Source organism: Physeter macrocephalus, chromosome 21 (assembly GCF_002837175.3).
Source record: "Physeter macrocephalus isolate SW-GA chromosome 21, ASM283717v5, whole genome shotgun sequence".
NCBI lineage: Eukaryota > Metazoa > Chordata > Mammalia > Artiodactyla > Physeteridae > Physeter > Physeter macrocephalus.
Genome location: NC_041234.1, coordinates 79,782,511 through 79,796,903, shown reverse-complemented (window position 1 = coordinate 79,796,903; position 14,393 = coordinate 79,782,511). Strand labels below are relative to the sequence as shown.

The 14,393-nt window shown below is 39.0% G+C and overlaps 1 protein-coding gene and 1 long non-coding RNA gene across 4 annotated transcripts in view; one reads left to right on the top strand and one right to left on the bottom strand.

The window, feature by feature from the left end:
• Positions 1 to 10,223: 10,223 nt before the first annotated feature.
• LOC114484699 (uncharacterized) lies at positions 10,224 to 11,375 on the bottom strand. The gene is made up of 3 exons (XR_003677881.2): positions 11,286 to 11,375; positions 10,668 to 10,734; positions 10,224 to 10,555 (listed from the first exon to the last, which is right to left on the bottom strand). It is a non-coding gene; the product is annotated as an uncharacterized lncRNA (long non-coding RNA).
• A 129-nt stretch (positions 11,376 to 11,504) lies between these two features.
• The window catches only part of SLC25A53 (solute carrier family 25 member 53), a 47,492-nt gene continuing 44,603 nt past the window's right edge, over positions 11,505 to 14,393 (top strand). For all 3 annotated transcript variants that reach the window (XR_008616396.1, XR_008616395.1, XM_007118881.4), the window contains exon 1: positions 11,505 to 11,594. The gene's annotated coding sequence lies outside the window, so the exon portion shown is untranslated. The remainder of the gene's footprint in view (positions 11,595 to 14,393) is intronic.

The following is a 14,393-nucleotide window of genomic DNA, read 5'->3' as shown; positions in this document are numbered from 1 at the left end:
AACCACTCCTTAAAATCTCCGTCTTGCTTCAGTTATTTGGTTACCCAACTGTTGAGTATGTGTGTCTTCTTTCACTTAATTTAGAGATTGTAGAAGTGATGATGGTTTGACCTGTGGTCTCAATGCACCCATTCTCAGGGGCCTGGGACTAGTGAGACAGAATGGCCCATAGCTTAGTCCCCACAAACAAGAGATTTGATTGTTCAAATGAAGCAAGAGTCAAGTGCTGCATTACAATGTAGGTAATCAGGTAATAGCACCAGAAAATCTTAATAAGAAGCTAACAAAATAGCCTAATTTAAACATATATTTTGTACACATACTTTAATAGGACAGTGTTTTTCAAACTGGAATCTAATGACAGTCTGAGTTTTTTACAAGTATGTCTTACTTTTACATCCAGTTTTAAGCATATTTTGGAGTACCTGGATGACTGAATGATAACAGCTGCCACATAATTTGGACATGTATTTGAGTCTGTTTTTAAAATCAAGTTGGCACAAGGTAATACTACTTTGTCATAAGCTAGTGAGAAAATAAATGAGGTGAACCTCCTACTTCATGGCTTACTGTACAAATGAAGATTTTCCAGTAGTTTGCGAGAGGAAAGTGATGGGAAAGGAGAGTCCTCACAAGACATACAAGCATGCAGAAGGTCAAGAGCACACACTGGCTGGTCAGTAGTATGTTCAGGTTTTTAAGGGCAGTTTTGTCTCAGCAAACATCATGTATCACATTAAATGAACATTATTTTTTATTTGTGCATAATTTGTAAATTTACTTTGGTGTTGAATTTGTATAATAGCTTTATGAACAGCAGAGTTCATATTTAGTTTTGTTTATATTTAAGAAATAGTAGTATAAAAAGAATTTACATAAATGATTGGGTCTGAGAGAATGTTTTTCTTTTAAGAGTTCCCTTGAATATAATTTCAGCTGAGAAACAGTGATATAGATAATGACAGTACATAGAGTATGTGCACTATGTGTGTAATGTTTACTTAAATACGTGGTAATTATGTTCTAATACATCTTTACTATGCTCTTAGCCACTAGGAGTTGATGACTGTTGTGCATCCCCCCTTCTTGCCCCACTTCAATTTGTTTGGTTTGTCCCTTGGGTGTACCTAGTCTGAATGCATTTACCCAATTCATCCCTCCCTTCCATTATAAGGGAATGGAATAATTCTAATATGTATGTATTAGTTCCCTACCTTCTTTGAGGGTCTGGGCCTGGAAGGAAACTCTGGAGTGATCTGCCTTCCTCAGATGCACAACTTAGCACCCAGAGAGTTGATGAACTGCAAGAGGGTTGTGAGAGACTGAACAGGATTGAGAATTGCCAACCAATCTTTATCGTTTTAGTTACTATTGGATAGAAAAATATTGAACTTGACCCAATGATCTATGATCTAACCCTTATAATTTTTCATGTGATTGATGGATGCAACGAGTGTGTATATATTTACATCTATATCTACATCTATATATATTAAATTATATATATATTATATATATAATCAGCTCCCCAAATACCACCAACACAACCTGAAAAACTAAGCTTGAGTATATTACTTATTACAGCAAGGGAGAACATCTATTCCACAAAGATTTGGCAGTGTCTCAGAGGGAAGAGGTAAGGATAGAATTCATTAAAATTGGAAGTTTGGTTTAAAGTAGAGATTTCAGTGTGGAGACTCGATTAGGATTCAGAATCATGATACAACACTCCAAGAGTGGTGGAAGCAGCAAGGCAAGAATTGAGGTAAGAAATTCAGAGAATCTTAGGGTGCAAACTTTGTTGATGCTTTCCATTGAAGAGTTGGTGGGTCTTTTGGGAAATTCTTATGAAGGGTATACGGTCTGTGTCTAGACTAATTTTTTTGCATGTGGATGTCCAGTTGTTCCAGCACTATTTGTTGAAAAGGGTATCTTTTCTCCATTGTACTGCCTTTACACCTTTGTTAAAGATTATTTTATGTGGGTCTAAACTGGGACTCTTTGTGCTGTTCCACTGATGTATTTGTCTAGTCTTTTGCCAATACCACACTGTTTTGATTACTGTAGCTTTTATAGTAGGTTTTCAGGTCGGGTAGTGTCAGTTCTCTGACTTTGTTCTTCTTCTTCAACATTGCGTTGGCTATTCTGGGTCTTTTGCCTTTCCACATAAACTTTAGAATCAGTTTGTCGATATCCACAGTATAATTTGTTGGGATTTTGATTGGGATTGCATTGAATCTATAGATCAATTTGGAAAGAACTGACATCTTGACAATATTGAGTCTTCCTGTCCATGAATGTGGAACATCTCTCCATTTATTTAGTTCATGTTTGATTTCTTTCATTAGAATTTTATAGTTTTCCTTATATAGATCTTATATATATCTTGTTAGATTTACACCGAAGTTTTCATTTTGGGGGTGCTAATGTAAATAGTACTGTGTTTTTAATTTCAAATTCCACTTGTTCATTGTTGGTATACAGGAAAGTGACACTTTTGTATATTAACCTTGTATCCTAGGGAAGATCTTGGGATGAGCAATCAAAACGTTTGCCTGGGCAGGACAGTACTGAAAATAAAGAGATGCTCATGAAGACAGAGGAATAGCAAAGTTATATTAATATAGACAGTAAAGCATAGTTTTGGTTCTCAGAGTCCAGGCTGAGTGTGGGGCTAGTTTGGGCTCTCAGTTTTTCCTTAAATACATCATTAATGTCTAAGGTGTGATCATTCTGGATTTTCACTGTTGCTTGAGGTGTCACAATCATATGTCAAGTTTCTGTCTATGGTTGTTCCAGTCTCCAAGTTTCCCACAGTGGTTGTTTATATCTCTGTATCAGGTTTTTCTGCTCTTTCTGCTATATAACCACTTGGTCGATTGTTTGATAGAACAACAGCTGTGATGGAGATCATAAATCTGAAACTGCAAAACAAACAATACTAAATACTAAAAGAAGGATTATGATCAGATTTTGTATGTTTGATTATGATCAGAGTTTGTGGTACACTTCTCAGCCAGGAGCCAAGAGTGCCTATATTAAACCAAGGGAATATATCCCATCCCTGATCTGAAGAGTCTGCTGAAACAGCTATGAGGTCATTCTCCAGATTACCCCAATTCTGATTCCTTGGTTTACTTCCTGGATTTTTAGTAGTATCACAGATCTCAGAGAAGTCTGCAGGGATGTAAGCACAACATTCTACTGTTAAAGTAGCTCACATTCTCCCTCAAGAAGCCAGTCATATCTAGACAGTTCAATTTAGATTTAGACAGTGGCATTGTCTAAATCGCTTGATATTCTCTGAACCACAGCATGTAGGATTTGCTCTACTTTCTGGGACTTTTATAAAGCATGAAATTAAGAGGCCTGAGGAGAGGAAAAAGAAATCCAGAATTCCCCAAAAGTAGTTAGGGTTTCAGTTCTCTAGTCAGAGTCCCCCTCCCTTTTTTTCTTTCTTGAATTAAATTATCTGCTTATCCTTTTTCCTAGAAGACAAACCAATGGGCCAAAATGTATGATATAAGAGACAATCCTGATAATAAAGCCAATTCCCAAAGTTTTAGACAAAATATCTATAAGGATAATGATTGAGCTTATTTTCATCAGACAGTAAATGTTACATCTGATTTACAAAAAAAGATGAACATAGTTTTTACAGAGGAAAAAACTGTAAGAAAAGTAATAATAGAGATATAATGTACATTCTATACCATGAATATACCAAACATACAGGAAGAATATATATTGACAGAATATCAAGAATACCAACTAAAGAGATTCAGTAAATCTGGTAAATGGATTTTTGGATTCAGTAAATCCAAAAAACCTTTATTTTAATGGAACTCCATAGGTTAAGTCTGATGCACATCCTCATTTAAAAACCACTGGCCTTGAAGATGCTAGATTCAAATTAATAAGAAGGTTGTGGCCAAGAAACGGTTTAAAATAGTAACTGAAATTATAACTGATAATGCTATACTGCTATTGCCTAATATTCTCAGGCAAAGAATCACCAGGACTCTGAAAAATAGAGACATCATGGAGACCAAGGGCCTTGAGAAATCTCTAGGTACTTCCCATTTAGCATACAATTTTGAAATTTTTATGTTAATAACATTTTTCCCATACAAATTTAACCTGGAGAAGGCTGAGTATCTCTTCTGATTAGATAACTCTTCCCATGCGTCTCATCAATAGTAACATTTAATAAACATAATAGTTTCTAGCATCTTTTTCTAAGGTGAAAGAACAAGTTTTTGATCGTCCAGGGGCCTGGTGGAAAATATATCCTGAAAGTTATTTTATTTCATTTTACATTTAGGAGTCAATCTTAGGAAGGAAACAAAATCAAAAGTCAGGAGATTTGGATACTTAAAATAGGAGAGTTGGTGAAAAGAAACAGTATTTGGTTATTCATATGAAAGGAACAATAAAGCATTTAAAAATAAACAGAAGTAATATGACTATCAAGAACATTAGCTCTTTCATAAGTGAGGACGCTTTGTTTTCTTAAATAATCAAGGACATGATAAAGTCAATACAAAGCACAGAAAATTATTCTGGTAAAACATGAAATCTTTTTTATCTAGGCAGATTACATAGAATAACCCTTTATATTGTAGGTGAAGGAAATAAACAGTAAACAGTGTCTTGTACTACGCTAGGCCCTGGAAATACAAAATAAATATGACATACTCTAAACCATCCAAGATTTTACAATCTAGGTAAGGAAACATATATGATTTTTTTAAAGTGAAAAAAATGTGACAGAGATTGCTAGTTGTCTATCACATACCGTTCTCCCCATTCTTTCTAAGTGATAAAATGTGGTTTTGTTGGGGGGTGGCTATGTACCCAAATGCGAAAGAATGTTAATTTCTCAGCCTTCCTTTCAGATAGGGATGCCCATGTGACTAAATATAGGTCAGTGGTACGTAGGTGGAAGTTGTTGGGTGGGGCTTCCTAGAAAGCTTCATAATTTTGTCCATGTGTATGTGTATGTGCACATACATGCACTGGGGCGGGGGAGGAGGAGTGATGATGCTTATGAAGTTGCTAAGCTGGGAGGCATTACCTTTTTACTCATTCTTGCCTAGGACACGGGTGTGATGGCTGGAACTACAGCAACCATATTGTTACACTGAGGAAACTTTGAGTTAGGAAGGCAGAGCTTGAGCTTGGAAAACAAAGCAAAAAGATGAAAGGAGCTGCTGTAACAATATTGAACTGCCTACCTTCGGATTTCTTTTATGTGATAGAAAAATAATGGGTTTCTTAATGACAGGCAAACACAATCGCTAACTGATGAAACATATAATTATAATATAGTAAGATGTAAGGTCTAAAAGAGGTATGTATAAAGACCCATGAGTGCACATTTAAGGAAAGGATGAATTCTGCATAGGAAAAAGGAGACTGGGAAGGTCTTCACAGAGGGAGTGACATTTGGCCTGGAATTTTAGAATATGAGTATCTGTCAACTAGGCCAGGAAAGATGGGCATTTTGGATCAAACAGTGACACTGAAATTTCATATAATTTCTGTGGTGAAACTGGTGAATGTTGAAAGATAGATGAAGGACTTAGAAAATGTTTTTTTATTAGAAATGGATGATGTGATATTAATCATATACAATCATGGAAACCCTTAAGGGTTGGTGGCCAGAAAATTTTTGAGAAATACCAACAGAGGGTACTATTGTAATAAAATATACATATCTTCCCTCATATAATTTTCTTATTATTTCTGAAAAGGAAATAAGATATATTATTGTCCTGTATAATTCTATCCATTCCAATGTTTTAGCACTTTAAAATTTTTAATGAGTAATTCTCCATTCTTCAATTGCTCTTACCAAGACTTCATTTAACCATTGTTACAAGTTAGGAAAGTCATCTCTCCTCTTCAGTATACCTGTGTTATGCAAGTTAAAATAGTATTCTTTCCTATGCTATACTGAAAACCTGGTACAGAACTAAAATACTACATAAGACCTATAAATATTGAGATTTATTTGACTAATGTGGAAAGGGCTTTTCAGAAACAACCAATATTTCTCAGATTAGTATAAATTTTTAAATAATGATATTCTATTCTTATGAAATAGGAAATGCTTATTTCAGTTACCAAATCAAAAACAACCACTTAAAAGACCCTCCATAATCTGACTTTTTTCAAGGGAGGATACAATCAATATATTTTGCTAAATAACAAATAAAAAGGAATTGAAATAAGTAATAACATAACATACAAATAAATACATGTAAATAAATAAAAATAATAAATAAAAAAGGGAATTAGTGACAAGAGGTCACACTAAAAGGAATATATTCAAATATACACAGAAATAAGTTTTCAGATATGTTTGGGTCTTAATTTAGATGGAAGTTAATTGAGAGGATAATCCCAGTGAAAAGAATTGCCTTGGCTCTTTTATTTTAAGCCAGAAGAGTGGATTTAGTTAACTGTTTTGGTATGGGTGGCTTTACAAAGGATATATAATAGGATTTATGTATTGGAGGAAAAAACTGAATGCGATGCCAGAAGTTAAGGATTTTGTATGTCTGCAAATGTAATTTTAAAAATCTGGTCATTTTCAACCTGAACCCTTTTTCAACTGAACCCTACTCAACCAATACCTATATACTTCTACAATATTATGATCCAGGTTTATAATAATGACCCCAATATGTCTTCTGAGTCATAGCAGAATTATTAAAGTAGGATATATTTTTATTATTTGCAAAGTGGTAATCTGGTCTGTTTTTTTTAACACTTCTAGATTAATCAGAGCATCCTTATCGGGTATCCAACCTTGGGCTTGTTCTTTGGCCATCTTCAGTAACAGTTTTTCAGTTAACAGAAATGAAACAACCAACAACTGATAAATTTAAGATACGTGTTATTAGAGCAAGAATATCTATCACAAAATAATTACAATCTAACCGAATTTTTAAGGAATGTCACGTAGCTTTTTCTAACAATTATAAGATTTTTCTCAGATTCTGTATTGACAAAGAACTACAATGAAGCATGAATGAATTTACTTTCATTTCTAATTTCAGAGAATGTAGTCTGTTAATGTCAGCAAGACAAGAGATGTTATGAATAGGCTGAGCCTCATTTTCATTTGTTAGGTCATATATCCAAGTTTAATTTGAGGGTCCCTATCTAGTTGCACCTTAACTCACCCCTGGCTTCCCCAGAGATGCTTATGACTGTTCTGCCTACAATGGGGGGCCTACAGAGGGCCTTGCTTGCTTAGTCCTCTGATAAACATGAGATAAAAATAAGTCTTAGGAAAGGAAACCCTCCTACACTGTTGGTGGGAATGTAAATTGGTACAGCCACTATGGAAAACAGTATAGAGTTTCCTTAAAAAACTAAAAATAGAGTTGCCATATGATCTAGCAATCCCACTCCTGGGCATATATGCAGAGAAAACTCTAATTTGAAAAGATACATGCACCCCAATGTTCATACCAGCACTACTTACAATAGCCAAGACATGGAAGCAACCTAAATGTCCATTGACAGATGAATGGATAAAGATGTGGTGTATATATACACAATGGAATACTACTCAGCCATAAAAATAATGAAATAATGCCATTTGCAGCAACATGGATGGAACTAGAGATTATCATACTAAGTGAAGTCAGACAGAGAAAGACAAATATATGATATGAGCTGTATGTGGAATCTAAAAAAATGATACAAATGAACTTACAAAACAGAGAGAGAGTCAAAGACATAGAAAACAAACTTATGGTTACCAAAGGGAAAGGGGGTTGGGGAGGGATAAATTAGGAATTTGGGATTAGCAGATACAAACTATTATATATAAAATGGATAAATAACAAGGTCCTCCTGTATAGCACAGGGAACTATATTCAATATCCTGTAATAAGCCATAATGGAAAATAATATGAAAAAGAATATATATCTATATATATCTGAATCACTTTGCTGTATATCAAACTAACACAACATTGTGAATCAACTATACTTCAGTTAAAAAAAAAGTCTTAGGGAGGGTTGCCTGAAGCAGAGCCTGAGACTGAGGTGCGGGGAGGGAGGTTTCTTCATGTGATTTATCAGGGGAGTGCTCTCAAGTGCAGGGGAGTGAAGGAAGCAGGATACGGCAGGGGGAAAAAACTTAAGCCAGCTGGAAACCAACTTCAACCTGACCCCACAAGGAGTGCTGGGATAGGTTTTGCACCACAAAATTGGTCTACCTTGAGGCAAAGTCTGGCATTATGTACTCTCATCATCAGTCATTGACTGCAGGTTGCAGGGGTGTATGGGGAGTAGAAGTCTTGTAGAGTACTGAAGCTCTTATTCTGCAGAGTGCAATTATCCAGAAAAGGAAGCGGGTGTAGTTAGCTGCTAACACCCACAGCTGCTGGGGGTGCGTCCATCTGCCTTGCAAAGGGGGCCCTGAACTGGGCACCAGCAGTGTGTGTACACTACAGAAACACTGTCATATGTGTATTAGGACCCCAGATCAGCCCTTAAGAAACATATAACTGAAAAATACCACAGAAAGCACTGCAGAACTTGAATACAAACCATGTATGACACTTTCTAAAATTATGTTATGAGAAAAACTGGGATGAGATGATGGGAAGAACACATCTCCCTTTCTAACATTGGGTTTACGAATATCCTCTCCCCTTACCTACTCTCTTTGCTAAGCAATAGCAGCTGGTGGCGGCTTCTGTGATCAGGGCAAGATGCCCAGCAGTGAAAGAACAGGGTTGGTTGGGAGAATATAAAGCAGATGAAGTCTCTGGAATGGGGATATGTGGTTTAGGGTGAAAGGAGCTGTAAGGGCAGGGTCTCTTGTTTGTGTCTGAGATCTGCACCCAACCTCTCTGCTTTATTTCTACTGGCGCTAGAGACACCCTTGTCTGCTTGTTTTCCCTCTGTCAACACTTTTGCTTTGCACCAGGCCTCTGGAACTGGACTTCTCTCAGCTTTACCCTTATGCTGACATTTTCTAATAGTTTGACACTAGAAATAATGGAGGAAATTAAGTTAAAAGCTTTCTCATGCTATCTCTCCTTTTTCTTTTTAAACTTATCCACTTTTTAAAAAATTTTTGATTGGAGTATAGTTGACTCACAATGTGTGCCAGAGTGACGGCCTATATGGGAGAAGAATCTAAACTTAGCCACTTTAAGTAGAAAACCAAGCCCAGACATGTGTGCTATTGTTGGGTGTTGTGAAGAAAAGAAGGCAAGTTGATTCTTCTGCAATTCAAGCCCAGAGGCTTTCCTGGGTGTGCAGGGTAATGAGTTCTGAAGTGCCATAAAGGAGTAAAGAAGGTCAGGGAGCTACAAAAGTGGTACAGGAGTAGGGACAAAGCAGTACTTGGTTTACCTTCAGCAAATTTGGCGACTTACCTTCTTCTCCTTCCCCAGTCCCTTTATCATCACCAGGCTTTCTCATGAAAAAAAACATTGTGGATGGCCTGAGAATAAGTTGGGAGGTGGGAGTGGGTAGGTTTGGAGGAAGAGTAACAAGACCCTGGGTACTGTAGGCTCTGAGGGAAAGGAAGGTATTCCTTTTTTGTTTTTATCTGGGAAAGAGGAGATTTCCCTGTGCTCTTGGGCTGAGGTAGAAATACCGTATTCTACCTGCTGCTAATGTGGAAATTACTACCACTTTATCTGGAGTCAGAATAGTATATTAGTCTCTTGGTGCTGTCTTAAAACAAGCAAACTCTTTTATAATATCCAAGTTTTAGAGACTGATGGGGTGAGTTGCAGGTGGTCCTGCACCTTTTATCTCCGGTGGCCTTAGGCAGTATGGGCAGTAATGGGGCCTGTGTGGCACAATAGGGCACAATAATTGAGCTCACTCGGACTTGCTATTTTAGTCATCTTTGCTGTCAGCCTTCAAAGGAGAGACCCTTGCTTTATTGCCTGCTGTCCCTTCTGTCTCTGAAGAGAACCTAGCCTTCCTGACCTGCATGGATATTGAGGCAACTCTTAGGGAAAAAAAGAGCATGCAAAAATAACTTACAGCCATTTTCTCAGTGATATTTGAGAAGGGCCAAGACATCTCTGAGTTTAAGTCTCGGCTCTATTTGTTATTAGCTCTGTGACCATGGGCAAGTTATTGAGTTATCTGCTATCTCACTGTCCTGAATTTTCTTTTTTTTTAAAGATATATGAACCCTTATGTTCTTTTCTTAAAAATTTATTTATTTATTTATTTTTGGCTGCGTTTAGTCCTTGTTGCTGCACGTGGGCTTTCTTTAGCTGCAGCGAGAGGGGGCTACTCTTCATTGCAGTGCACGGGCTTCTCATTGCAGTGGCTTCTCTTGTTGTGGAGCACGGGCTCTAGGTGCACGGGCTTCAGTAGTTGTGGCACACGGGCTCAGTAGGTGCGGCACGCAGGCTCAGTAGTTGTGGCGCACGGGCTTAGTTATTCCGCGGCATGTGGGATCTTCCCGGACCAGGGCTCGTAACCGTGTCCCGTGCATTGGCAGGTGGATTCTTAGCCACTGCATCACCAGGGAAGCTCCTGGCCTGAATTTTCTTAGCTGCTTAGAAAAACAAAGAGGAGGCGAGAGAAGGTTAGTACTTACAACTACCGCCAATGATCATGAGGATTAAACAACAACAAAAATGGGTGTAAAGCACTTAACATAGTACCTGGTCCACAGACGCTCAAACGTTAACCATGATTGCCGTTCATTATTTATCAGCGAGAAGGTCTTAGCTGAGAAGACATATCCATTAACGTCAATAATTATAATTTCTATTTCAAGATACCACTTAACTCTGTGCTAGGCAATGTTTTAGGTGCTGCTTGCATGTGACTTTTAAAATTCTCACTACAACCTACTATCATACCCATTCTACAGATGAGGAAGCCAAGGAATAGCGTGCTTAAATCCCTTGCCCAAGATTCCACGGTTGCATAGTGGTAGAATGGAGATTCAAACCCAGAAAGTCAGGTTTACAAAGCCTGTGCCCTTAACCATTGAGGTATGCAGTTAAATAATCAGTCAAGAACCAAAAGGAGATGGGGAATGGAGGGTAGAAAAGGCACAGGTTCAAGGTGAACAGTTAGAAACAGGAAATTGAGAGTTTCGGTAGGTCTGGAAATTAAACGCATCATTATAAACAGTTCATGTTGTCAACTTAACAAGTTAAGCTCCTATTTAAAAATGAGTTAGTAAGCTTACAAGTCAACTTACAAGCAAGTTGACAAAATCTTCAACAGATAACTATAACTAAGGGACAGGCCCGGCCTTTTATGTATTTTACCAATTAAGTGTCCGGGATCTCCACGAAGCAATGGGCGTGCCAGGGGGCGTCGATGGGCCAATGAACATAGACGTGAAGGGGTTAATACCGGAGTTTGGGGGTGGACCGAGCGGAGGCGAAGAGGATTGTGGGAGCTCCGTTGTACGTCGCCCCAGGGCGCCTGGGAAATATCCAGTGCGCGTCTCTATTATGACCGACCCTAAGTAAGGGCCATCGGCAGGCTGGGTCTGGCCACTGCCGGCGCAGCTGCTCTCGGAGGCCGGAAGGCATGGGCCGTCGGCCGCCACCGGGAGGGCGGACGAGGCGGAGGTTTGTAGCACTTGTTTTGGGCTGAAGGCGTAGGCATGTCCTGCCTCCAGCCGCGCTGGGACAGGGGAACGGAAGTGAGAGGGGGTGAGGGGAAGGGGGAACTGACAGAGTGAAGGACCCGGCGGCGAAAATTGAGGGCGTGGGTTTCGGAAGGGGGCGTGTAACTATGTTACGTAGGTGATGAGTTGTGTGAATCTTTTGGGAAGTGTTTGGGGATGGGAGAGGTGGCGAATAGACTAATGGAGGGTAAAATCAGCGGGGTGAAAACGTGTTGTTGGCGGGACACCAGCACATATGAATCGTACCTATATGGGATGATTTTATTGGGCTCCTGGTTTCAGATTCTACTTTTGATGGGTTGACTCCCTTTAACAAATTACCAAGTACTTGCTCTGTGCTGGGTACTGTACTAGAAGTTCTGTATGAGGAAAGGAATTAGCCTTTATCCTCGACATTTACAGCCTGTCAGTTACCATATGCATTTGGAGACAGGCAATTACAATACAAGGAGATAGAGATACCCCAAGTGTTTTGATAACCTACTGGGTGCCACAGACTCTCCTGAGGTTGCCATCTGGGATGATCTTTGATGTGGTGATTTGACATGTATTTTAAAGATAAAATAAGCGGGCAAAACTATGTGCAATTTTCTCCAAGCGTGTTCCCTCCCTGTTTAGCTCAGGTGCAGCTACCTGGAGGACTGAGTAGCACTTAAGGCCCAAACTCGTTTATTCCTGGTGAGAGCATTTGTCCATCACAGTGGCACTTTCAGGACCCCTGCTGGAGAGTCACTCTTAACTTGAGATCAAGGCCTCCCCTTGCACACATAGCCTGCAAGCTCTGGGTAGGACCAGAGTGCGAAACTCAAGGGCTCTCTGCCTTAACCATATGAAACACTTCTGTGCCAGCTCTTTGGTTTTCTAGCATACTCAGTTCATGGCAGGGAATTGTGAATTTACCTGTAATCCTAAGCAATATTTTTAAAAGTTTGAATCATCAAACCTGCTGCTTTGTTTACCAGAGAAAAAACAGTATAGCAGACCATCCAAGTCAATGGTTCTCAAACTTTCCTGTGCATCAGAATCAGCTGGGGGGCTTATTAAAACACAGATTACAGGATTCCACCAAAGAGTTGCTGATTCAGTGGGTCTGGGGTAGGCCTCCAAATTTACATTTCTAGCAAGTTCCCAGGAGATGCTGATACTGCTGGTCCCGGGACCACACTTGGAGAAGTACTGGTCTAAACAGAACTGAGATTAGTAAACCAGAAAGGACATCTCTAGGGAAGACTGGGCACACTTCTAAAGGTTAGACAAGTCTGAAATAAGTCATGGTAGATATGAAATAAAACGGATGTGTTTTTGTTGTTCATTTGTATGTTTTGAATGGAAGGGCAAAGATGAATCTTCCTGAACTAAACATAGTAAGGTTTGCATCAGCTTTTTCTTCACTCATGGGGTTCAGAGTTCCTTAAATTGTTTAAAAAACAAAGTAGTTATTTCCTTTTCAGATCCCTTTCTGAGTTATATTCAAGTAGCTAGTTATTTACAGAACTCACACCCCTGCTTGTGTCATCACCCCCCCAAAAATGAGGTGTTCTAACTTCTGGTAATAAATTATGTTTGAAGTTGAAAAATGAAAAGACAGTTGGGACAATCTAATCAACACAAAGATTTGTATAAGCAGCCAGAATTGAGATGGTGTGATAAGTAGTTTTATTTATTTTTTCACCCTCAATGAAACCCCTTCCTCTTCAGAAGAAATAATCAGTTTATTCACTGTAAAGCACAGAAGGGACCAGAATTCTTACTGTGCCAGAGATTAACTTGAATCCTTCCTTGAGGGATTGACCTAAACAGCCTACTGGAGGGTGGCAGTCCCCAGTTTTGCCTACCCTCCATACCCTCCCATGAGCCTGAAAAAGGCCAGGACAGATTTTTAGAAATGTCACTCATTCTAGACGTGTCAATGTTGGATCCCAAATTTCCCCAAAGGCCAGTTACAAAACCAAGCCAAACTCCCAAACCAAACATGCAGACACACATAAAACACACAAAAAAGTCCAAATAAACTGGCCTTGGTCTATTGTGAGCCCCTTTTCAGGGGCCAGCAAGATGCTAGGATGACCAGTGCCCTGGATGTTTCAGAAATCTAAGGGTCTGTCATATCCACATTGCAAGGGAGTCAGCAGGACACTGTAGGGGAAGAAAAAGTTTTCCTTGACTCTCTTAGGGCCCCTGGCTGGGTCTTAAAATTAAACTGACAAAGATAGATTAACAAGAGAGAAGCATACAAATGTATTTAATGTAAGTTTTCCATGACACAGGAGCCGGCATAGGGAAATGAAGACCCAGAGAAACAGAGCTGAGTATTTTATGCTAGGTTTGACGAGGATTGGGAAGTCATGGAGAAATATGACAAATTAAGGAGTATGAGGGAAGTGTAGTAAACTGGGGGAGACTTAACAAGTCCTGTTTGTTAGGATTTTCCTCTGCATCCCTTTGTATTTGGAGATAAAGATTCTCCTTTCCTCTGGTTATAGGGAGGGAACCTCTCACATGAGGGTTTTATGACCTGTCTCAGGGGAGAAGAGGGGAAAGAGGTCAAGTGTCCTTCTTGTTTCTGCCATTTACTCAAATTCCTTCAGCTTTAAAATATTCAGTGTGCCACGGTGCCATATTTTGGGGTAGCATGTTCTGAACCTTGTCGGCAGACACACACACGATTCTTGAATATCAATTAAATTTCACTTAATGGTTGGTGAGCCTTTCAGTTATACTCCTCCCCTCCTCACCAGTC